The sequence below is a fragment of the Aquarana catesbeiana genome, linkage group LG03 (genome assembly GCF_042186555.1).
Source record: "Aquarana catesbeiana isolate 2022-GZ linkage group LG03, ASM4218655v1, whole genome shotgun sequence".
Taxonomy (NCBI): Eukaryota; Metazoa; Chordata; class Amphibia; order Anura; family Ranidae; genus Aquarana; species Aquarana catesbeiana.
This window is the reverse complement of record NC_133326.1, coordinates 644,472,310-644,494,585: the sequence shown is the minus strand read 5'-3', so window position 1 is coordinate 644,494,585 and position 22,276 is coordinate 644,472,310. Positions and strand designations below refer to the sequence as shown.

Sequence of the window (22,276 nt, the reverse complement as noted above, 5' to 3'; positions counted from 1 at the left end):
TAGTTATTTGGGAGAGAACGCTTACTCCTGCCTTGCAAGGGGGGGAGGGAGTGGCAAGTACTTCCCGAATGTAATTAGGAGGAGTGATGGGAGCGACGGCAGAGCCTGATGGTAAAGGGCTCTTTCCGGCTTCCTGATCTCCATATCCTTCCTGTCTGTGGTGGGGTCTGCTGTGGTCTGGGCTGGGTGGTCAGGGCTTTTTCGAAAAGCCAGTGGTGAATGTGCCCCTGAAGTGGCAGTTCAGGGGTGCCGTATAGTCACGGTGTGAAAGCACTTGATTTTATGGCACCATGGTCACTTCACCACAACACACGTTTTTCGCACCTGCCTCTTGGGCCGGGCCTTTTGGCCAGGACCAGGGGAAATTTTTATGCCTGGCCGGAGGGCCGGCCATTGTATAGCACAATGGCCACTTTCACTCTCCCATCTCACTATCTTCCCCACTCTTTCTTTTACCCCTGTTTGTCACCTTTTTGTCTTTTTTTTGGTTGTCTTTGTATACACGTTTTGTCACTGTGTGGCGAGTAGGGTGTGGGTCCTCGGGCCTACTCTGAAAGTCTTGGGAGGGGGTGGACATAGGCCTTTTGGCTTGGTTCGCCCTCTCCTTTGAGGGGTCTCTCTTTGGGAGAGCCCCACTGTACTTGGGTTGGTCTGCTTCGGCAGTCCTTCCAGTTGTGGGGGTCCGCCTGGTTTCGGCCGGATGGACCCTTTGTCTGAGTACCTCAGTCCCTGTCTGGAGCCTAACGCCCCGGGGGATCAGGGTAAGGTCCTTCCCTAGTGGAGGACTCTGTACACCCGTTGCACGTTTTTGTGTTTCACTCTCTATGTGTGGGCACTTTTTTTTGGCACCAGGTGGAAGTTTTTGAGGTGTGTTTTGCACGCCACTGGCTTTTCGATAGAGTGATTATTGCTAATTGCTTCTCGGCCCTTTGGCTAAGATCGAATCTAGTATCTGTTCTTATCAGTTTCCAGGAGGTGGCGCTTGCTTCTGTCCCTGATCTATGGCGAGATAGAGATGGGATTGCGGTTGCTATGCAAAACCTGCTGGAGTGAAGGTAACTCGGAGCGGTTTGTAGCCGAAAGGGAAGCCTTCTGATGGGGATGGAGAACCATTCGGTCTTGGCAGAGGGTCGGGATCCTGGCCTTCTGGCCTGGATTGGGGCAGCTCTAGCTCTGGACAGTTATTTGGGAGAGAAGGCTGGCTCCCCTTGCTCCCACCGGGGGAGCGGCCAGTATTTCCCAAATGTAATTAGGTAGGAGGGACGGAATGACGGTGAAGCTTGATGGCAAGGGCTCTCTCCAAGCTTCCAGAACTCCATACCTTTCTGCCTGGGGTGGGGGCTGCTGTGGTCTGGGCTGTGGGTCAGGGCTTTTTCGAAAAGCCAGTGGTGAATGTGCCCCTGAAGTGGCAGTTCAGGGGTGCCGTATAGTCACGGTGTGAAAGCACTTGATTTTATGGCACCATGGTCACTTCACCACAACACACGTTTTTCGCACCTGCCTCTTGGGCCGGGCCTTTTGGCCAGGACCAGGGGAAATTTTTATGCCTGGCCGGAGGGCCGGCCATTGTATAGCACAATGGCCACTTTCACTCTCCCATCTCACTATCTTCCCCACTCTTTCTTTTACCCCTGTTTGTCACCTTTTTGTCTTTTTTTTTGGTTGTCTCTGTATACACGTTTTGTCACTGTGTGGCGAGTAGGGTGTGGGTCCTCGGGCCTACTCTGAAAGTTTTGGGAGGGGGTGGACATAGGCCTTTTGGCTTGGTTCGCCCTCTCCTTTGAGGGGTCTCTCTTCGGGAGAGCCCCACTGTACTTGGGTTGGTCTGCTTCGGCAGTCCTTCCAGTTGTGGGGGTCCGCCTGGTTTCGGCCGGATGGACCCTTTGTCTGAGTACCTCAGTCCCTGTCTGGAGCCTAACGCCCCGGGGGATCAGGGTAAGGTCCTTCCCTAGTGGAGGACTCTGTACACCCGTTGCACGTTTTTGTGTTTCACTCTTTATGTGTGGGCACTTTTTTTTGGCACCGGGTGGAAGTTTTTGAGGTGTGTTTTGCACGCCACTGGCTTTTCGATAGAGTGATTATTGCTAATTGCTTCTCGGCCCTTTGGCTAAGATCGAATCTAGTATCTGTTCTTATCAGTTTCCAGGAGGTGGCGCTTGCTTCTGTCCCTGATCTATGGCGAGATAGAGATGGGATTGCGGTTGCTATGCAAAACCTGCTGGAGTGAAGGTAACCCGGAGCGGTTTGTAGCCGAAAGGGAAGCCTTCTGATGGGGACGGAGAACCATTCGGTCTTGGCGGAGGGTCGGGATCCTGGCCTTCTGGCCTGGATTGGGGCAGCTCTAGCTCTGGACAGTTATTTGGGAGAGAACGCTGGCTCCCCTTGCTCCCACCGGGGGAGCGGCCAGTATTTCCCAAATGTAATTAGGTAGGAGGGACGGAACGACGGTGAAGCCTGATGGCAAGGGCTCTCTCCAAGCTTCCAGAACTCCATACCTTTCTGCCTGGGGTGGGGGCTGCTGTGGTCTGGGCTGTGGGTCAGGGCTTTTTCGAAAAGCCAGTGGTGAATGTGCCCCTGAAGTGGCAGTTCAGGGGTGCCGTATAGTCACGGTGTGAAAGCACTTGATTTTATGGCACCATGGTCACTTCACCACAACACACGTTTTTCGCACCTGCCTCTTGGGCCGGGCCTTTTGGCCAGGACCAGGGGAAATTTTTATGCCTGGCCGGAGGGCCGGCCATTGTATAGCACAATGGCCACTTTCACTCTCCCATCTCACTATCTTCCCCACTCTTTCTTTTACCCCTGTTTGTCACCTTTTTGTCCTTTTTTTGGTTGTTTTGTATACACGTTTGTCACTGTGTGGCGAGTAGGGTGTGGGTCCTCGGGCCTACTCTGAAAGTCTTGGGAGGGGGTGGACATAGGGCTTTTGGCTTGGTTCGCCCTCTCCTTTGAGGGGTCTCTCTTCGGGAGAGCCCCACTGTACTTGGGTTGGTCTGCTTCGGCAGTCCTTCCAGTTGTGGGGGTCCGCCTGGTTTCGGCCAGATGGACCCTTTGTCTGAGTACCTCAGTCCCTGTCTGGAGCCTAACGCCCCGGGGGATCAGGGTAAGGTCCTTCCCTAGTGGAGGACTCTGTACACCCGTTGCACGTTTTTGTGTTTCACTCTCTATGTGTGGGCACTTTTTTTTTTGGCACCGGGTGGAAGTTTTTGAGGTGTGTTTTGCACGCCACTGGCTTTTCGATAGAGTGATTATTGCTAATTGAAAACTTTTCCCAATACCCCGCCACGATGACTTGAAATACAGTCAGCACTGGCAATTTTTGAGAGTCTCTGAGGAGACTGAGCAATGTGTTTTCAACAGCAGATAAGTGACGGCTTCTTACATGCAGACTGAGATGCGTTAGAGTTGAGAAAGTGAGTCACGGGCCCATTGACACCATAGAGAGCTTTTGTGTCATCACGCAGCCTGGGTAGAACAATCAGTGATTGGCACGCGCCGCTCGTTCTTCACTTGCCTGTAATCCAGAGTGGACTCTACCTCGTTTTTTTGCCTGGGTTTCTTCTGCTGGACCTGGCAACATGAGGCTCAAGGTGAACTGTCTTTATTTGTAACCCAGTCACTGATTAAGAATACTGGAAGCGTGTTGGTCCAGGGTTAAGGAAGCCTTTCGGGCGGTGTCTTTTTGCAAGGCCCTTGTTTCCGGTCAAAGAGCATTGAACTGTAGGTAAAACTAAGGCAGAAACTTTAGGCGTTCTCCACCTGTACCGGACTGGACCCTATCTGCATGGTTGCAGGTTAGATTCTCCCTTTTATCTTCAACCTGTCCTAGAAAATTAAACGGGAGAGGACGATTGGCCAGCCTGGGCAAGCCAAATACTTGTGCTTTCAGGCACCCGGTCCCCTTGGCTGAATGGTCTTTTTCCACCATACATGTCAAGATTCAAGCAGCTTGGACCGCTATGGAGGAGGAGCTTTGAGAGCCCGGATAGCTCAGTCGGTAGAGCATCAGACTTTTAATCTGAGGGTCCAGGGTTCAAGTCCCTGTTTGGGCGGTGCCTTTCACTTACCTATGAGGCCTTTGAGCTGCCAATAGGGCAGTCTTTATGCACATCTGCCGGGAATGCTCACTGGCTCAGAGAGATGAAATGCCCTAACTTCCCCCTTTCTAGGCTCCTGGAATCTGCCAGAAATAAAGGTGGCTGAAGGTGATTGCTTGACCAACTGTTTCCCAACAACCCTTGTCTATGGCAGCTTACCTGGGCTCCAGTTCAGGCATGTTATCTAGCGAACTTTCAACAAAGGCCCCAAATCCTTCCACCTTGGTCTTTTCTCAGCAGCATAGCTGTTCAAACACATACGCTCCCAGTGGCCTTTCAGGACTGCTGTGGGAGAAACGCATCTGACATCTAGGGCCCTGTCCCTTTAGATTCTCCTTAGTTCTTTCAAATGCTAACACTATTCAGTGGGTAAACAATGCCCACTTAGGCATCGTCCCTGTCTCATTAACATGCCAAGTCCCAGAATGCTCAGCGGCCCACTGGATGACACTTATGTGTCTCTCCTCAATGTCAATTTCTCCTCCAAGGAAGGGCAGATGTTGGCAGGCACTGATTTGGTTAGCTTTGCGCAGTGGCAGTATCATAGCCAATGAGGTTCAACTGAGGCGTGATTATTGCTAATTGAAAACTTTTCCCAATACCCCGCCACGATGACTTGAAATACAGTCAGCACTGGCAATTTTTGAGAGTCTCTGAGGAGACTGAGCAATGTGTTTTCAACAGCAGATAAGTGACGGCTTCTTACATGCAGACTGAGATGCGTTAGAGTTGAGAAAGTGAGTCACGGGCCCATTGACACCATAGAGAGCTTTTGTGTCATCACGCAGCCTGGGTAGAACAATCAGTGATTGGCACGCGCCGCTCGTTCTTCACTTGCCTGTAATCCAGAGTGGACTCTACCTCGTTTTTTTGCCTGGGTTTCTTCTGCTGGACCTGGCAACATGAGGCTCAAGGTGAACTGTCTTTATTTGTAACCCAGTCACTGATTAAGAATACTGGAAGCGTGTTGGTCCAGGGTTAAGGAAGCCTTTCGGGCGGTGTCTTTTTGCAAGGCCCTTGTTTCCGGTCAAAGAGCATTGAACTGTAGGTAAAACTAAGGCAGAAACTTTAGGCGTTCTCCACCTGTACCGGACTGGACCCTATCTGCATGGTTGCAGGTTAGATTCTCCCTTTTATCTTCAACCTGTCCTAGAAAATTAAACGGGAGAGGACGATTGGCCAGCCTGGGCAAGCCAAATACTTGTGCTTTCAGGCACCCGGTCCCCTTGGCTGAATGGTCTTTTTCCACCATACATGTCAAGATTCAAGCAGCTTGGACCGCTATGGAGGAGGAGCTTTGAGAGCCCGGATAGCTCAGTCGGTAGAGCATCAGACTTTTAATCTGAGGGTCCAGGGTTCAAGTCCCTGTTCGGGCAGTGCCTTTCACTTACCTATGAGGCCTTTGAGCTGCCAATAGGGCAGTCTTTATGCACATCTGCCGGGAATGCTCACTGGCTCAGAGAGATGAAATGTCCTAACTTCCCCCTTTCCTGGAATCTGCCAGAAATAAAGGTGGCTGAAGGTGATTGCTTGACCAACTGTTTCCCAACAACCCTTGTCTATGGCAGCTTACCTGGGCTCCAGTTCAGGCATGTTATCTAGCGAACTTTCAACAAAGGCCCCAAATCCTTCCACCTTGGTCTTTTCTCAGCAGCATAGCTGTTCAAACACATACGCTCCCAGTGGCCTTTCAGGACTGCTGTGGGAGAAACGCATCTGACATCTAGGGCCCTGTCCCTTTAGATTCTCCTTAGTTCTTTCAAATGCTAACACTATTCAGTGGGTAAACAATGCCCACTTAGGCATCGTCCCTGTCTCATTAACATGCCAAGTCCCAGAATGCTCAGCGGCCCACTGGATGACACTTATGTGTCTCTCCTCAATGTCAATTTCTCCTCCAAGGAAGGGCAGATGTTGGCAGGCACTGATTTGGTTAGCTTTGCGCAGTGGCAGTATCATAGCCAATGAGGTTCAACTGAGGCGTGATTATTGCTAATTGCTTCTCGGCCCTTTGGCTAAGATCAAATCTAGTATCTTTTCTTATCAGTTTCCAGGAGGTGGCGCTTGCTTCTGTCCCTGATCTATGGCGAGATAGAGATGGGATTGCAGTTGCTATGCAAAACCTGCTGGAGTGAAAGTAACCCGGAGCGGTTTGTAGCCGAAAGGGAAGCCTTCTGATGGGGACGGAGAACCATTCGGTCTTGGCGGAGGGTCGGGATCCTGGCCTTCTGGCCTGGATTGGGGCAGCTCTAGCTCTGGACAGTTATTTGGGAGAGAACGCTGGCTCCCCTTGCTCCCACCGGGGGAGCTGCCAGTATTTCCCAAATGTAATTAGGTAGGAGGGATGGAACGACGGTGAAGCCTGATGGCAAGGGCTTTCTCCAAGCTTCCAGAACTCCATACCTTTCTACCTGGGGTGGGGGCTGCTGTGGTCTGGGCTGTGGGTCAGGGCTTTTTCGAAAAGCCAGTGGTGAATGTGCCCCTGAAGTGGCAGTTCAGGGGTGCCGTATAGTCACGGTGTGAAAGCACTTGATTTTATGGCACCATGGTCACTTCACCACAACACACGTTTTTCGCACCTGCCTCTTGGGCCGGGCCTTTTGGCCAGGACCAGGGGAAATTTTTATGCCTGGCCGGAGGGCCGGCCATTGTATAGCACAATGGCCACTTTCACTCTCCCATCTCACTATCTTCCCCACTCTTTCTTTTACCCCTGTTTGTCACCTTTTTGTCTTTTTTTGGTTGTCTTTGTATACACGTTTTGTCACTGTGTGGCGAGTAGGGTGTGGGTCCTCGGGCCTACTCTGAAAGTCTTGGGAGGGGGTGGACATAGGCCTTTTGGCTTGGTTCGCCCTCTCCTTTGAGGGGTCTCCCTTCGGGGGAGCCCCACTGTACTTGGGTCGGTCTGCTTCGGCAGACCTTCCAGTTGTGGGGGTCCACCTGGTTTCGGCCAGATGGACCCTTTGTCTGAGTACCTCAGTCCCTGTCTGGAGCCTAACGCCCCGGGGGATCAGGGTAAGGTCCTTCCCTAGTGGAGGACTCTGTACACCCGTTGCACTTTTTTGTGTTTCACTCTCTATGTGTGGGCACTTTTTTTTGGCACCGGGTGGAAGTTTTTGAGGTGTGTTTTGCACGCCACTGGCTTTTCGATAGAGTGATTATTGCTAATTGAAAACTTTTCCCAATACCCCGCCACGATGACTTGAAATACAGTCAGCACTGGCAATTTTTGAGAGTCTCTGAGGAGACTGAGCAATGTGTTTTCAACAGCAGATAAGTGACGGCTTCTTACATGCAGACTGAGATGCGTTAGAGTTGAGAAAGTGAGTCACGGGCCCATTGACACCATAGAGAGCTTTTGTGTCATCACGCAGCCTGGGTAGAACAATCAGTGATTGGCACGCGCCGCTCGTTCTTCACTTGCCTGTAATCCAGAGTGGACTCTACCTCGTTTTTTTGCCTGGGTTTCTTCTGCTGGACCTGGCAACATGAGGCTCAAGGTGAACTGTCTTTATTTGTAACCCAGTCACTGATTAAGAATACTGGAAGCGTGTTGGTCCAGGGTTAAGGAAGCCTTTCGGGCGGTGTCTTTTTGCAAGGCCCTTGTTTCCGGTCAAAGAGCATTGAACTGTAGGTAAAACTAAGGCAGAAACTTTAGGCGTTCTCCACCTGTACCGGACTGGACCCTATCTGCATGGTTGCAGGTTAGATTCTCCCTTTTATCTTCAACCTGTCCTAGAAAATTAAACGGGAGAGGACGATTGGCCAGCCTGGGCAAGCCAAATACTTGTGCTTTCAGGCACCCGGTCCCCTTGGCTGAATGGTCTTTTTCCACCATACATGTCAAGATTCAAGCAGCTTGGACCGCTATGGAGGAGGAGCTTTGAGAGCCCGGATAGCTCAGTCGGTAGAGCATCAGACTTTTAATCTGAGGGTCCAGGGTTCAAGTCCCTGTTCGGGCGGTGCCTTTCACTTACCTATGAGGCCTTTGAGCTGCCAATAGGGCAGTCTTTATGCACATCTGCCGGGAATGCTCACTGGCTCAGAGAGATGAAATGCCCTAACTTCCCCCTTTCTAGGCTCCTGGAATCTGCCAGAAATAAAGGTGGCTGAAGGTGATTGCTTGACCAACTGTTTCCCAACAACCCTTGTCTATGGCAGCTTACCTGGGCTCCAGTTCAGGCATGTTATCTAGCGAACTTTCAACAAAGGCCCCAAATCCTTCCACCTTGGTCTTTTCTCAGCAGCATAGCTGTTCAAACACATACGCTCCCAGTGGCCTTTCAGGACTGCTGTGGGAGAAACGCATCTGACATCTAGGGCCCTGTCCCTTTAGATTCTCCTTAGTTCTTTCAAATGCTAACACTATTCAGTGGGTAAACAATGCCCACTTAGGCATCGTCCCTGTCTCATTAACATGCCAAGTCCCAGAATGCTCAGTGGCCCACTGGATGACACTTATGTGTCTCTCCTCAATGTCAATTTCTCCTCCAAGGAAGGGCAGATGTTGGCAGGCACTGATTTGGTTAGCTTTGCGCAGTGGCAGTATCATAGCCAATGAGGTTCAACTGAGGCGTGATTATTGCTAATTGAAAACTTTTCCCAATACCCCGCCACGATGACTTGAAATACAGTCAGCACTGGCAATTTTTGAGAGTCTCTGAGGAGACTGAGCAATGTGTTTTCAACAGCAGATAAGTGACGGCTTCTTACATGCAGACTGAGATGCGTTAGAGTTGAGAAAGTGAGTCACGGGCCCATTGACACCATAGAGAGCTTTTGTGTCATCACGCAGCCTGGGTAGAACAATCAGTGATTGGCACGCGCCGCTCGTTCTTCACTTGCCTGTAATCCAGAGTGGACTCTACCTCGTTTTTTTGCCTGGGTTTCTTCTGCTGGACCTGGCAACATGAGGCTCAAGGTGAACTGTCTTTATTTGTAACCCAGTCACTGATTAAGAATACTGGAAGCGTGTTGGTCCAGGGTTAAGGAAGCCTTTCGGGCGGTGTCTTTTTGCAAGGCCCTTGTTTCCGGTCAAAGAGCATTGAACTGTAGGTAAAACTAAGGCAGAAACTTTAGGCGTTCTCCACCTGTACCGGACTGGACCCTATCTGCATGGTTGCAGGTTAGATTCTCCCTTTTATCTTCAACCTGTCCTAGAAAATTAAACGGGAGAGGACGATTGGCCAGCCTGGGCAAGCCAAATACTTGTGCTTTCAGGCACCCGGTCCCCTTGGCTGAATGGTCTTTTTCCACCATACATGTCAAGATTCAAGCAGCTTGGACCGCTATGGAGGAGGAGCTTTGAGAGCCCGGATAGCTCAGTCGGTAGAGCATCAGACTTTTAATCTGAGGGTCCAGGGTTCAAGTCCCTGTTCGGGCGGTGCCTTTCACTTACCTATGAGGCCTTTGAGCTGCCAATAGGGCAGTCTTTATGCACATCTGCCGGGAATGCTCACTGGCTCAGAGAGATGAAATGTCCTAACTTCCCCCTTTCCTGGAATCTGCCAGAAATAAAGGTGGCTGAAGGTGATTGCTTGACCAACTGTTTCCCAACAACCCTTGTCTATGGCAGCTTACCTGGGCTCCAGTTCAGGCATGTTATCTAGCGAACTTTCAACAAAGGCCCCAAATCCTTCCACCTTGGTCTTTTCTCAGCAGCATAGCTGTTCAAACACATACGCTCCCAGTGGCCTTTCAGGACTGCTGTGGGAGAAACGCATCTGACATCTAGGGCCCTGTCCCTTTAGATTCTCCTTAGTTCTTTCAAATGCTAACACTATTCAGTGGGTAAACAATGCCCACTTAGGCATCGTCCCTGTCTCATTAACATGCCAAGTCCCAGAATGCTCAGCGGCCCACTGGATGACACTTATGTGTCTCTCCTCAATGTCAATTTCTCCTCCAAGGAAGGGCAGATGTTGGCAGGCACTGATTTGGTTAGCTTTGCGCAGTGGCAGTATCATAGCCAATGAGGTTCAACTGAGGCGTGATTATTGCTAATTGAAAACTTTTCCCAATACCCCGCCACGATGACTTGAAATACAGTCAGCACTGGCAATTTTTGAGAGTCTCTGAGGAGACTGAGCAATGTGTTTTCAACAGCAGATAAGTGACGGCTTCTTACATGCAGACTGAGATGCGTTAGAGTTGAGAAAGTGAGTCACGGGCCCATTGACACCATAGAGAGCTTTTGTGTCATCACGCAGCCTGGGTAGAACAATCAGTGATTGGCACGCGCCGCTCGTTCTTCATTTGCCTGTAATCCAGAGTGGACTCTACCTCGTTTTTTTGCCTGGGTTTCTTCTGCTGGACCTGGCAACATGAGGCTCAAGGTGAACTGTCTTTATTTGTAACCCAGTCACTGATTAAGAATACTGGAAGCGTGTTGGTCCAGGGTTAAGGAAGCCTTTCGGGCGGTGTCTTTTTGCAAGGCCCTTGTTTCCGGTCAAAGAGCATTGAACTGTAGGTAAAACTAAGGCAGAAACTTTAGGCGTTCTCCACCTGTACCGGACTGGACCCTATCTGCATGGTTGCAGGTTAGATTCTCCCTTTTATCTTCAACCTGTCCTAGAAAATTAAACGGGAGAGGACGATTGGCCAGCCTGGGCAAGCCAAATACTTGTGCTTTCAGGCACCCGGTCCCCTTGGCTGAATGGTCTTTTTCCACCATACATGTCAAGATTCAAGCAGCTTGGACCGCTATGGAGGAGGAGCTTTGAGAGCCCGGATAGCTCAGTCGGTAGAGCATCAGACTTTTAATCTGAGGGTCCAGGGTTCAAGTCCCTGTTCGGGCGGTGCCTTTCACTTACCTATGAGGCCTTTGAGCTGCCAATAGGGCAGTCTTTATGCACATCTGCCGGGAATGCTCACTGGCTCAGAGAGATGAAATGTCCTAACTTCCCCCTTTCCTGGAATCTGCCAGAAATAAAGGTGGCTGAAGGTGATTGCTTGACCAACTGTTTCCCAACAACCCTTGTCTATGGCAGCTTACCTGGGCTCCAGTTCAGGCATGTTATCTAGCGAACTTTCAACAAAGGCCCCAAATCCTTCCACCTTGGTCTTTTCTCAGCAGCATAGCTGTTCAAACACATACGCTCCCAGTGGCCTTTCAGGACTGCTGTGGGAGAAACGCATCTGACATCTAGGGCCCTGTCCCTTTAGATTCTCCTTAGTTCTTTCAAATGCTAACACTATTCAGTGGGTAAACAATGCCCACTTAGGCATCGTCCCTGTCTCATTAACATGCCAAGTCCCAGAATGCTCAGCGGCCCACTGGATGACACTTATGTGTCTCTCCTCAATGTCAATTTCTCCTCCAAGGAAGGGCAGATGTTGGCAGGCACTGATTTGGTTAGCTTTGCGCAGTGGCAGTATCATAGCCAATGAGGTTCAACTGAGGCGTGATTATTGCTAATTGCTTCTCGGCCCTTTGGCTAAGATCAAATCTAGTATCTTTTCTTATCAGTTTCCAGGAGGTGGCGCTTGCTTCTGTCCCTGATCTATGGCGAGATAGAGATGGGATTGCGGTTGCTATGCAAAACCTGCTGGAGTGAAAGTAACCCGGAGCGGTTTGTAGCCGAAAGGGAAGCCTTCTGATGGGGACGGAGAACCATTCGGTCTTGGCGGAGGGTCGGGATCCTGGCCTTCTGGCCTGGATTGGGGCAGCTCTAGCTCTGGACAGTTATTTGGGAGAGAACGCTGGCTCCCCTTGCTCCCACCGGGGGAGCTGCCAGTATTTCCCAAATGTAATTAGGTAGGAGGGATGGAACGACGGTGAAGCCTGATGGCAAGGGCTTTCTCCAAGCTTCCAGAACTCCATACCTTTCTACCTGGGGTGGGGGCTGCTGTGGTCTGGGCTGTGGGTCAGGGCTTTTTCGAAAAGCCAGTGGTGAATGTGCCCCTGAAGTGGCAGTTCAGGGGTGCCGTATAGTCACGGTGTGAAAGCACTTGATTTTATGGCACCATGGTCACTTCACCACAACACACGTTTTTCGCACCTGCCTCTTGGGCCGGGCCTTTTGGCCAGGACCAGGGGAAATTTTTATGCCTGGCCGGAGGGCCGGCCATTGTATAGCACAATGGCCACTTTCACTCTCCCATCTCACTATCTTCCCCACTCTTTCTTTTACCCCTGTTTGTCACCTTTTTGTCTTTTTTTGGTTGTCTTTGTATACACGTTTTGTCACTGTGTGGCGAGTAGGGTGTGGGTCCTCGGGCCTACTCTGAAAGTCTTGGGAGGGGGTGGACATAGGCCTTTTGGCTTGGTTCGCCCTCTCCTTTGAGGGGTCTCCCTTCGGGGGAGCCCCACTGTACTTGGGTCGGTCTGCTTCGGCAGACCTTCCAGTTGTGGGGGTCCACCTGGTTTCGGCCAGATGGACCCTTTGTCTGAGTACCTCAGTCCCTGTCTGGAGCCTAACGCCCCGGGGGATCAGGGTAAGGTCCTTCCCTAGTGGAGGACTCTGTACACCCGTTGCACTTTTTTGTGTTTCACTCTCTATGTGTGGGCACTTTTTTTTGGCACCGGGTGGAAGTTTTTGAGGTGTGTTTTGCACGCCACTGGCTTTTCGATAGAGTGATTATTGCTAATTGAAAACTTTTCCCAATACCCCGCCACGATGACTTGAAATACAGTCAGCACTGGCAATTTTTGAGAGTCTCTGAGGAGACTGAGCAATGTGTTTTCAACAGCAGATAAGTGACGGCTTCTTACATGCAGACTGAGATGCGTTAGAGTTGAGAAAGTGAGTCACGGGCCCATTGACACCATAGAGAGCTTTTGTGTCATCACGCAGCCTGGGTAGAACAATCAGTGATTGGCACGCGCCGCTCGTTCTTCACTTGCCTGTAATCCAGAGTGGACTCTACCTCGTTTTTTTGCCTGGGTTTCTTCTGCTGGACCTGGCAACATGAGGCTCAAGGTGAACTGTCTTTATTTGTAACCCAGTCACTGATTAAGAATACTGGAAGCGTGTTGGTCCAGGGTTAAGGAAGCCTTTCGGGCGGTGTCTTTTTGCAAGGCCCTTGTTTCCGGTCAAAGAGCATTGAACTGTAGGTAAAACTAAGGCAGAAACTTTAGGCGTTCTCCACCTGTACCGGACTGGACCCTATCTGCATGGTTGCAGGTTAGATTCTCCCTTTTATCTTCAACCTGTCCTAGAAAATTAAACGGGAGAGGACGATTGGCCAGCCTGGGCAAGCCAAATACTTGTGCTTTCAGGCACCCGGTCCCCTTGGCTGAATGGTCTTTTTCCACCATACATGTCAAGATTCAAGCAGCTTGGACCGCTATGGAGGAGGAGCTTTGAGAGCCCGGATAGCTCAGTCGGTAGAGCATCAGACTTTTAATCTGAGGGTCCAGGGTTCAAGTCCCTGTTCGGGCGGTGCCTTTCACTTACCTATGAGGCCTTTGAGCTGCCAATAGGGCAGTCTTTATGCACATCTGCCGGGAATGCTCACTGGCTCAGAGAGATGAAATGCCCTAACTTCCCCCTTTCTAGGCTCCTGGAATCTGCCAGAAATAAAGGTGGCTGAAGGTGATTGCTTGACCAACTGTTTCCCAACAACCCTTGTCTATGGCAGCTTACCTGGGCTCCAGTTCAGGCATGTTATCTAGCGAACTTTCAACAAAGGCCCCAAATCCTTCCACCTTGGTCTTTTCTCAGCAGCATAGCTGTTCAAACACATACGCTCCCAGTGGCCTTTCAGGACTGCTGTGGGAGAAACGCATCTGACATCTAGGGCCCTGTCCCTTTAGATTCTCCTTAGTTCTTTCAAATGCTAACACTATTCAGTGAGTAAACAATGCCCACTTAGGCATCGTCCCTGTCTCATTAACATGCCAAGTCCCAGAATGCTCAGTGGCCCACTGGATGACACTTATGTGTCTCTCCTCAATGTCAATTTCTCCTCCAAGGAAGGGCAGATGTTGGCAGGCACTGATTTGGTTAGCTTTGCGCAGTGGCAGTATCATAGCCAATGAGGTTCAACTGAGGCGTGATTATTGCTAATTGAAAACTTTTCCCAATACCCCGCCACGATGACTTGAAATACAGTCAGCACTGGCAATTTTTGAGAGTCTCTGAGGAGACTGAGCAATGTGTTTTCAACAGCAGATAAGTGACGGCTTCTTACATGCAGACTGAGATGCGTTAGAGTTGAGAAAGTGAGTCACGGGCCCATTGACACCATAGAGAGCTTTTGTGTCATCACGCAGCCTGGGTAGAACAATCAGTGATTGGCACGCGCCGCTCGTTCTTCATTTGCCTGTAATCCAGAGTGGACTCTACCTCGTTTTTTTGCCTGGGTTTCTTCTGCTGGACCTGGCAACATGAGGCTCAAGGTGAACTGTCTTTATTTGTAACCCAGTCACTGATTAAGAATACTGGAAGCGTGTTGGTCCAGGGTTAAGGAAGCCTTTCGGGCGGTGTCTTTTTGCAAGGCCCTTGTTTCCGGTCAAAGAGCATTGAACTGTAGGTAAAACTAAGGCAGAAACTTTAGGCGTTCTCCACCTGTACCGGACTGGACCCTATCTGCATGGTTGCAGGTTAGATTCTCCCTTTTATCTTCAACCTGTCCTAGAAAATTAAACGGGAGAGGACGATTGGCCAGCCTGGGCAAGCCAAATACTTGTGCTTTCAGGCACCCGGTCCCCTTGGCTGAATGGTCTTTTTCCACCATACATGTCAAGATTCAAGCAGCTTGGACCGCTATGGAGGAGGAGCTTTGAGAGCCCGGATAGCTCAGTCGGTAGAGCATCAGACTTTTAATCTGAGGGTCCAGGGTTCAAGTCCCTGTTCGGGCGGTGCCTTTCACTTACCTATGAGGCCTTTGAGCTGCCAATAGGGCAGTCTTTATGCACATCTGCCGGGAATGCTCACTGGCTCAGAGAGATGAAATGTCCTAACTTCCCCCTTTCCTGGAATCTGCCAGAAATAAAGGTGGCTGAAGGTGATTGCTTGACCAACTGTTTCCCAACAACCCTTGTCTATGGCAGCTTACCTGGGCTCCAGTTCAGGCATGTTATCTAGCGAACTTTCAACAAAGGCCCCAAATCCTTCCACCTTGGTCTTTTCTCAGCAGCATAGCTGTTCAAACACATACGCTCCCAGTGGCCTTTCAGGACTGCTGTGGGAGAAACGCATCTGACATCTAGGGCCCTGTCCCTTTAGATTCTCCTTAGTTCTTTCAAATGCTAACACTATTCAGTGGGTAAACAATGCCCACTTAGGCATCGTCCCTGTCTCATTAACATGCCAAGTCCCAGAATGCTCAGCGGCCCACTGGATGACACTTATGTGTCTCTCCTCAATGTCAATTTCTCCTCCAAGGAAGGGCAGATGTTGGCAGGCACTGATTTGGTTAGCTTTGCGCAGTGGCAGTATCATAGCCACTGAGGTTCAACTGAGGCGTGATTATTGCTAATTGCTTCTCGGCCCTTTGGCTAAGATCAAATCTAGTATCTGTTCTTATCAGTTTCCAGGAGGTGGCGCTTGCTTCTGTCCCTGATCTATGGCGAGATAGAGATGGGATTGCGGTTGCTATGCAAAACCTGCTGGAGTGAAGGTAACCCGGAGCGGTTTGTAGCCGAAAGGGAAGCCTTCTGATGGGGACGGAGAACCATTCGGTCTTGGCGGAGGGTCGGGATCCTGGCCTTCTGGCCTGGATTGGGGCAGCTCTAGCTCTGGACAGTTATTTGGGAGAGAACGCTGGCTCCCCTTGCTCCCACCGGGGGAGCGGCCAGTATTTCCCAAATGTAATTAGGTAGGAGGGACGGAACGACGGTGAAGCCTGATGGCAAGGGCTCTCTCCAAGCTTCCAGAACTCCATACCTTTCTGCCTGGGGTGGGGGCTGCTGTGGTCTGGGCTGTGGGTCAGGGCTTTTTCGAAAAGCCAGTGGTGAATGTGCCCCTGAAGTGGCAGTTCAGGGGTGCCGTATAGTCACGGTGTGAAAGCACTTGATTTTATGGCACCATGGTCACTTCATCACAACACACGTTTTTCGCACCTGCCTCTTGGGCCGGGCCTTTTGGCCAGGACCAGGGGAAATTTTTATGCCTGGCCGGAGGGCCGGCCATTGTATAGCACAATGGCCACTTTCACTCTCCCATCTCACCATCTTCCCCACTCTTTCTTTTACCCCTGTTTGTCACCTTTTTGTCCTTTTTTTGGTTGTTTTGTATACACGTTTGTCACTGTGTGGCGAGTAGGGTGTGGGTCCTCGGGCCTACTCTGAAAGTCTTGGGAGGGGGTGGACATAGGCCTTTTGGCTTGGTTCGCCCTCTCCTTTGAGGGGTCTCTCTTCGGGAGAGCCCCACTGTACTTGGGTTGGTCTGCTTCGGCAGTCCTTCCAGTTGTGGGGGTCCGCCTGGTTTCGGCCGGATGGACCCTTTGTCTGAGTACCTCAGTCCCTGTCTGGAGCCTAACGCCCCGGGGGATCAGGGTAAGGTCCTTCCCTAGTGGAGGACTCTGTACACCCGTTGCACTTTTTTGTGTTTCACTCTCTATGTGTGGGCACTTTTTTTTGGCACCGGGTGGAAGTTTTTGAGGTGTGTTTTGCACGCCACTGGCTTTTCGATAGAGTGAGGCGTGATTATTGCTAATTGAAAACTTTTCCCAATACCCCGCCACGATGACTTGAAATACAGTCAGCACTGGCAATTTTTGAGAGTCTCTGAGGAGACTGAGCAATGTGTTTTCAACAGCAGATAAGTGACGGCTTCTTACATGCAGACTGAGATGCGTTAGAGTTGAGAAAGTGAGTCACGGGCCCATTGACACCATAGAGAGCTTTTGTGTCATCACGCAGCCTGGGTAGAACAATCAGTGATTGGCACGCGCCGCTCGTTCTTCACTTGCCTGTAATCCAGAGTGGACTCTACCTCGTTTTTTTGCCTGGTTTTCTTCTGCTGGACCTGGCAACATGAGGCTCAAGGTGAACTGTCTTTATTTGTAACCCAGTCACTGATTAAGAATACTGGAAGCGTGTTGGTCCAGGGTTAAGGAAGCCTTTCGGGCGGTGTCTTTTTGCAAGGCCCTTGTTTCCGGTCAAAGAGCATTGAACTGTAGGTAAAACTAAGGCAGAAACTTTAGGCGTTCTCCACCTGTACCGGACTGGACCCTATCTGCATGGTTGCAGGTTAGATTCTCCCTTTTATCTTCAACCTGTCCTAGAAAATTAAACGGGAGAGGACGATTGGCCAGCCTGGGCAAGCCAAATACTTGTGCTTTCAGGCACCCGGTCCCCTTGGCTGAATGGTCTTTTTCCACCATACATGTCAAGATTCAAGCAGCTTGGACCGCTATGGAGGAGGAGCTTTGAGAGCCCGGATAGCTCAGTCGGTAGAGCATCAGACTTTTAATCTGAGGGTCCAGGGTTCAAGTCCCTGTTTGGGCGGTGCCTTTCACTTACCTATGAGGCCTTTGAGCTGCCAATAGGGCAGTCTTTATGCACATCTGCCGGGAATGCTCACTGGCTCAGAGAGATGAAATGCCCTAACTTCCCCCTTTCTAGGCTCCTGGAATCTGCCAGAAATAAAGGTGGCTGAAGGTGATTGCTTGACCAACTGTTTCCCAACAACCCTTGTCTATGGCAGCTTACCTGGGCTCCAGTTCAGGCATGTTATCTAGCGAACTTTCAACAAAGGCCCCAAATCCTTCCACCTTGGTCTTTTCTCAGCAGCATAGCTGTTCAAACACATACGCTCCCAGTGGCCTTTCAGGACTGCTGTGGGAGAAACGCATCTGACATCTAGGGCCCTGTCCCTTTAGATTCTCCTTAGTTCTTTCAAATGCTAACACTATTCAGTGGGTAAACAATGCCCACTTAGGCATCGTCCCTGTCTCATTAACATGCCAAGTCCCAGAATGCTCAGCGGCCCACTGGATGACACTTATGTGTCTCTCCTCAATGTCAATTTCTCCTCCAAGGAAGGGCAGATGTTGGCAGGCACTGATTTGGTTAGCTTTGCGCAGTGGCAGTATCATAGCCAATGAGGTTCAACTGAGGCGTGATAATTGCTAATTGCTTCTTGGCCTTTTGGCGAAGATCAAGTGTAGTATCTATTCTTATCAGTTTCCAGGAGGTGGCGCTTGCTTCCGTCCCTGATCTATGGCGAAATAGAGATGGGATTGCGGTTGCTATGCAAAACCTGCTGGAGTGAAGGTGACCTGGAGCGGTTTGTAGCCGAAAGGGAAGCCTTCTGATGGGGATGGAGAACCACGGGGTCTGAACCAGAGGGTCGGGACCCTGGCCTTCTGGCCTGGATTGGGGCGGATCTAGCTCCAGATAGTTATTTGGGAGAGAACGCTTACTCCTGCCTTGCAAGGGGGGGAGGGAGTGGCAAGTACTTCCCGAATGTAATTAGGAGGAGTGATGGGAGCGACGGCAGAGCCTGATGGTAAAGGGCTCTTTCCGGCTTCCTGATCTCCATATCCTTCCTGTCTGTGGTGGGGTCTGCTGTGGTCTGGGCTGGGTGGTCAGGGCTTTTTCGAAAAGCCAGTGGTGAATGTGCCCCTGAAGTGGCAGTTCAGGGGTGCCGTATAGTCACGGTGTGAAAGCACTTGATTTTATGGCACCATGGTCACTTCACCACAACACACGTTTTTCGCACCTGCCTCTTGGGCCGGGCCTTTTGGCCAGGACCAGGGGAAATTTTTATGCCTGGCCGGAGGGCCGGCCATTGGATAGCACAATGGCCACTTTCACTCTCCCATCTCACTATCTTCCCCACTCTTTCTTTTACCCCTGTTTGTCACCTTTTTGTCTTTTTTTTGGTTGTCTTTGTATACACGTTTTGTCACTGTGTGGCGAGTAGGGTGTGGGTCCTCGGGCCTACTCTGAAAGTCTTGGGAGGGGGTGGACATAGGCCTTTTGGCTTGGTTCGCCCTCTCCTTTGAGGGGTCTCTCTTCGGGAGAGCCCCACTGTACTTGGGTTGGTCTGCTTCGGCAGTCCTTCCAGTTGTGGGGGTCCGCCTGGTTTCGGCCGGATGGACCCTTTGTCTGAGTACCTCAGTCCCTGTCTGGAGCCTAACGCCCCGGGGGATCAGGGTAAGGTCCTTCCCTAGTGGAGGACTCTGTACACCCGTTGCACGTTTTTGTGTTTCACTCTCTATGTGTGGGCACTTTTTTTTGGCACCGGGTGGAAGTTTTTGAGGTGTGTTTTGCACGCCACTGGCTTTTCGATAGAGTGATTATTGCTAATTGCTTCTCAGCCTTTTGGTGAAGATCAAGTGTAGTATCTATTCTTATCAGTTTCCAGGAGGTGGCGCTTGCTTCCGTCCCTGATCTATGGCGAAATAGAGATGGGATTGCGGTTGCTATGCAAAACCTGCTGGAGTGAAGGTGACCTGGAGCGGTTTGTAGCCGAAAAGGAAGCCTTCTGATGGGGATGGAGAACCACGGGGTCTGAACCAGAGGGTCGGGACCCTGGTCTTCTGGCCTGGATTGGGGCGGATCTAGCTCCAGACAGTTATTTGGGAGAGAACGCTTACTCCTGCCTTGCAAGGGGGGGAGGGAGTGGCAAGTACTTCCCGAATGTAATTAGGAGGAGTGATGGGAGCGACGGCAGAGCCTGATGGTAAAGGGCTCTTTCCGGCTTCCTGATCTCCATATCCTGCCTGTCTGTGGTGGGGTCTGCTGTGGTCTGGGCTGGGTGGTCAGGGCTTTTTCGAAAAGCCAGTGGTGAATGTGCCCCTGAAGTGGCAGTTCAGGGGTGCCGTATAGTCACGGTGTGAAAGCACTTGATTTTATGGCACCATGGTCACTTCACCACAACACATGTTTTTCGCACCTGCCTCTTGGGCCGGGCCTTTTGGCCAGGACCAGGGGAAATTTTTATGCCTGGCCGGAGGGCCGGCCATTGTATAGCACAATGGCCACTTTCACTCTCCCATCTCACTATCTTCCCCACTCTTTCTTTTACCCCTGTTTGTCACCTTTTTGTCTTTTTTTTTGGTTGTCTTTGTATACACGTTTTATCACTGTGTGGCGAGTAGGGTGTGGGTCCTCGGGCCTACTCTGAAAGTCTTGAGAGGAGGTGGACATAGGCCTTTTGGCTTGGTTCGCCCTCTCCTTTGAGGGGTCTCTCTTCGGGAGAGCCCCACTGTACTTGGGTTGGTCTGCTTCGGCAGTCCTTCCAGTTGTGGGGGTCCGCCTGGTTTCGGCCGGATGGACCCTTTGTCTGAGTACCTCAGTCCCTGTCTGGAGCCTAACGCCCCGGGGGATCAGGGTAAGGTCCTTCCCTAGTGGAGGACTCTGTACACCCGTTGCACGTTTTTGTGTTTCACTCTCTATGTGTGGGCACTTTTTTTTGGCACCGGGTGGAAGTTTTTGAGGTGTGTTTTGCACGCCACTGGCTTTTCGATAGAGTGATTATTGCTAATTGAAAACTTTTCCCAATACCCCGCCACGATGACTTGAAATACAGTCAGCACTGGCAATTTTTGAGAGTCTCTGAGGAGACTGAGCAATGTGTTTTCAACAGCAGATAAGTGACGGCTTCTTACATGCAGACTGAGATGCGTTAGAATTGAGAAAGTGAGTCACGGGCCCATTGACACCATAGAGAGCTTTTGTGTCATCACGCAGCCTGGGTAGAACAATCAGTGATTGGCACGCGCCGCTCGTTCTTCACTTGCCTGTAATCCAGAGTGGACTCTACCTCGTTTTTTTGCCTGGGTTTCTTCTGCTGGACCTGGCAACATGAGGCTCAAGGTGAACTGTCTTTATTTGTAACCCAGTCACTGATTAAGAATACTGGAAGCGTGTTGGTCCAGGGTTAAGGAAGCCTTTCGGGCGGTGTCTTTTTGCAAGGCCCTTGTTTCCGGTCAAAGAGCATTGAACTGTAGGTAAAACTAAGGCAGAAACTTTAGGCGTTCTCCACCTGTACCGGACTGGACCCTATCTGCATGGTTGCAGGTTAGATTCTCCCTTTTATCTTCAACCTGTCCTAGAAAATTAAACGGGAGAGGACGATTGGCCAGCCTGGGCAAGCCAAATACTTGTGCTTTCAGGCACCCGGTCCCCTTGGCTGAATGGTCTTTTTCCACCATACGTGTCAAGATTCAAGCAGCTTGGACCGCTATGGAGAGGCTTTGAGAGCCCGGATAGCTCAGTCGGTAGAGCATCAGACTTTTAATCTGAGGGTCCAGGGTTCAAGTCCCTGTTCGGGCGGTGCCTTTCACTTACCTATGAGGCCTTTGAGCTGCCAATAGGGCAGTCTTTATGCACATCTGCCGGGAATGCTCACTGGCTCAGAGAGATGAAATGCCCTAACTTCCCCCTTTCTAGGCTCCTGGAATCTGCCAGAAATAAAGGTGGCTGAAGGTGATTGCTTGACCAACTGTTTCCCAACAACCCTTGTCTATGGCAGCTTACCTGGGCTCCAGTTCAGGCATGTTATCTAGCGAACTTTCAACAAAGGCCCCAAATCCTTCCACCTTGGTCTTTTCTCAGCAGCATAGCTGTTCAAACACATACGCTCCCAGTGGCCTTTCAGGACTGCTGTGGGAGAAACGCATCTGACATCTAGGGCCCTGTCCCTTTAGATTCTCCTTAGTTCTTTCAAATGCTAACACTATTCAGTGGGTAAACAATGCCCACTTAGGCATCGTCCCTGTCTCATTAACATGCCAAGTCCCAGAATGCTCAGCGGCCCACTGGATGACACTTATGTGTCTCTCCTCAATGTCAATTTCTCCTCCAAGGAAGGGCAGATGTTGGCAGGCACTGATTTGGTTAGCTTTGCGCAGTGGCAGTATCATAGCCAATGAGGTTCAACTGAGGCGTGATTATTGCTAATTGCTTCTCGGCCCTTTGGCTAAGATCAAATCTAGTATCTGTTCTTATCAGTTTCCAGGAGGTGGCGCTTGCTTCTGTCCCTGATCTATGGCGAGATAGAGATGGGATTGCGGTTGCTATGCAAAACCTGCTGGAGTGAAGGTAACCCGGAGCGGTTTGTAGCCGAAAGGGAAGCCTTCTGATGGGGACGGAGAACCATTCGGTCTTGGCGGAGGGTCGGGATCCTGGCCTTCTGGCCTGGATTGGGGCAGCTCTAGCTCTGGACAGTTATTTGGGAGAGAACGCTGGCTCCCCTTGCTCCCACCGGGGGAGCGGCCAGTATTTCCCAAATGTAATTAGGTAGGAGGGACGGAACGACGGTGAAGCCTGATGGCAA

General features: G+C 50.8%; 12 non-coding genes and 11 pseudogenes across 12 annotated transcripts; all 23 read left to right on the top strand.

Moving 5' to 3' along the window:
• Positions 1-913: 913 nt before the first annotated feature.
• LOC141136005 (U2 spliceosomal RNA) lies at positions 914-1,046 on the top strand (annotated as a pseudogene).
• A 1,041-nt stretch (positions 1,047-2,087) lies between these two features.
• On the top strand, positions 2,088-2,220 carry LOC141136009 (U2 spliceosomal RNA; annotated as a pseudogene).
• A 999-nt stretch (positions 2,221-3,219) lies between these two features.
• On the top strand, positions 3,220-3,341 carry LOC141135536 (U4 spliceosomal RNA; annotated as a pseudogene).
• A 1,280-nt stretch (positions 3,342-4,621) lies between these two features.
• Positions 4,622-4,762, top strand: LOC141135010 (U4 spliceosomal RNA). Its single transcript, XR_012243318.1, has one exon. It is a non-coding gene; the product is annotated as a U4 spliceosomal RNA (small nuclear RNA).
• A 641-nt stretch (positions 4,763-5,403) lies between these two features.
• Positions 5,404-5,476, top strand: TRNAK-UUU (transfer RNA lysine (anticodon UUU)). The gene has a single exon. It is a non-coding gene; the product is annotated as a tRNA-Lys (tRNA).
• Positions 5,477-6,035: 559 nt separating this feature from the next.
• Positions 6,036-6,100, top strand: LOC141135385 (U4 spliceosomal RNA; annotated as a pseudogene).
• A 1,126-nt stretch (positions 6,101-7,226) lies between these two features.
• Positions 7,227-7,348, top strand: LOC141135535 (U4 spliceosomal RNA; annotated as a pseudogene).
• Positions 7,349-7,989: 641 nt separating this feature from the next.
• Positions 7,990-8,062, top strand: TRNAK-UUU (transfer RNA lysine (anticodon UUU)). The gene has a single exon. It is a non-coding gene; the product is annotated as a tRNA-Lys (tRNA).
• A 566-nt stretch (positions 8,063-8,628) lies between these two features.
• Positions 8,629-8,769, top strand: LOC141135009 (U4 spliceosomal RNA). Its single transcript, XR_012243317.1, has one exon. It is a non-coding gene; the product is annotated as a U4 spliceosomal RNA (small nuclear RNA).
• Positions 8,770-9,410: 641 nt separating this feature from the next.
• On the top strand, positions 9,411-9,483 carry TRNAK-UUU (transfer RNA lysine (anticodon UUU)). Its single transcript has one exon. It is a non-coding gene; the product is annotated as a tRNA-Lys (tRNA).
• Positions 9,484-10,042: 559 nt separating this feature from the next.
• LOC141135008 (U4 spliceosomal RNA) lies at positions 10,043-10,183 on the top strand. The gene has a single exon (XR_012243316.1). It is a non-coding gene; the product is annotated as a U4 spliceosomal RNA (small nuclear RNA).
• Positions 10,184-10,824: 641 nt separating this feature from the next.
• TRNAK-UUU (transfer RNA lysine (anticodon UUU)) lies at positions 10,825-10,897 on the top strand. The gene has a single exon. It is a non-coding gene; the product is annotated as a tRNA-Lys (tRNA).
• Positions 10,898-11,456: 559 nt separating this feature from the next.
• On the top strand, positions 11,457-11,521 carry LOC141135384 (U4 spliceosomal RNA; annotated as a pseudogene).
• Positions 11,522-12,647: 1,126 nt separating this feature from the next.
• Positions 12,648-12,769, top strand: LOC141135534 (U4 spliceosomal RNA; annotated as a pseudogene).
• A 641-nt stretch (positions 12,770-13,410) lies between these two features.
• On the top strand, positions 13,411-13,483 carry TRNAK-UUU (transfer RNA lysine (anticodon UUU)). The gene has a single exon. It is a non-coding gene; the product is annotated as a tRNA-Lys (tRNA).
• Positions 13,484-14,049: 566 nt separating this feature from the next.
• On the top strand, positions 14,050-14,190 carry LOC141135007 (U4 spliceosomal RNA). The gene has a single exon (XR_012243315.1). It is a non-coding gene; the product is annotated as a U4 spliceosomal RNA (small nuclear RNA).
• A 641-nt stretch (positions 14,191-14,831) lies between these two features.
• Positions 14,832-14,904, top strand: TRNAK-UUU (transfer RNA lysine (anticodon UUU)). Its single transcript has one exon. It is a non-coding gene; the product is annotated as a tRNA-Lys (tRNA).
• Positions 14,905-15,463: 559 nt separating this feature from the next.
• On the top strand, positions 15,464-15,528 carry LOC141135476 (U4 spliceosomal RNA; annotated as a pseudogene).
• A 1,111-nt stretch (positions 15,529-16,639) lies between these two features.
• Positions 16,640-16,782, top strand: LOC141135300 (U4 spliceosomal RNA). The gene has a single exon (XR_012243571.1). It is a non-coding gene; the product is annotated as a U4 spliceosomal RNA (small nuclear RNA).
• Positions 16,783-18,062: 1,280 nt separating this feature from the next.
• LOC141135474 (U4 spliceosomal RNA) lies at positions 18,063-18,127 on the top strand (annotated as a pseudogene).
• A 2,313-nt stretch (positions 18,128-20,440) lies between these two features.
• On the top strand, positions 20,441-20,562 carry LOC141135533 (U4 spliceosomal RNA; annotated as a pseudogene).
• A 638-nt stretch (positions 20,563-21,200) lies between these two features.
• Positions 21,201-21,273, top strand: TRNAK-UUU (transfer RNA lysine (anticodon UUU)). Its single transcript has one exon. It is a non-coding gene; the product is annotated as a tRNA-Lys (tRNA).
• A 566-nt stretch (positions 21,274-21,839) lies between these two features.
• Positions 21,840-21,904, top strand: LOC141135396 (U4 spliceosomal RNA; annotated as a pseudogene).
• Positions 21,905-22,276: the final 372 nt, after the last annotated feature.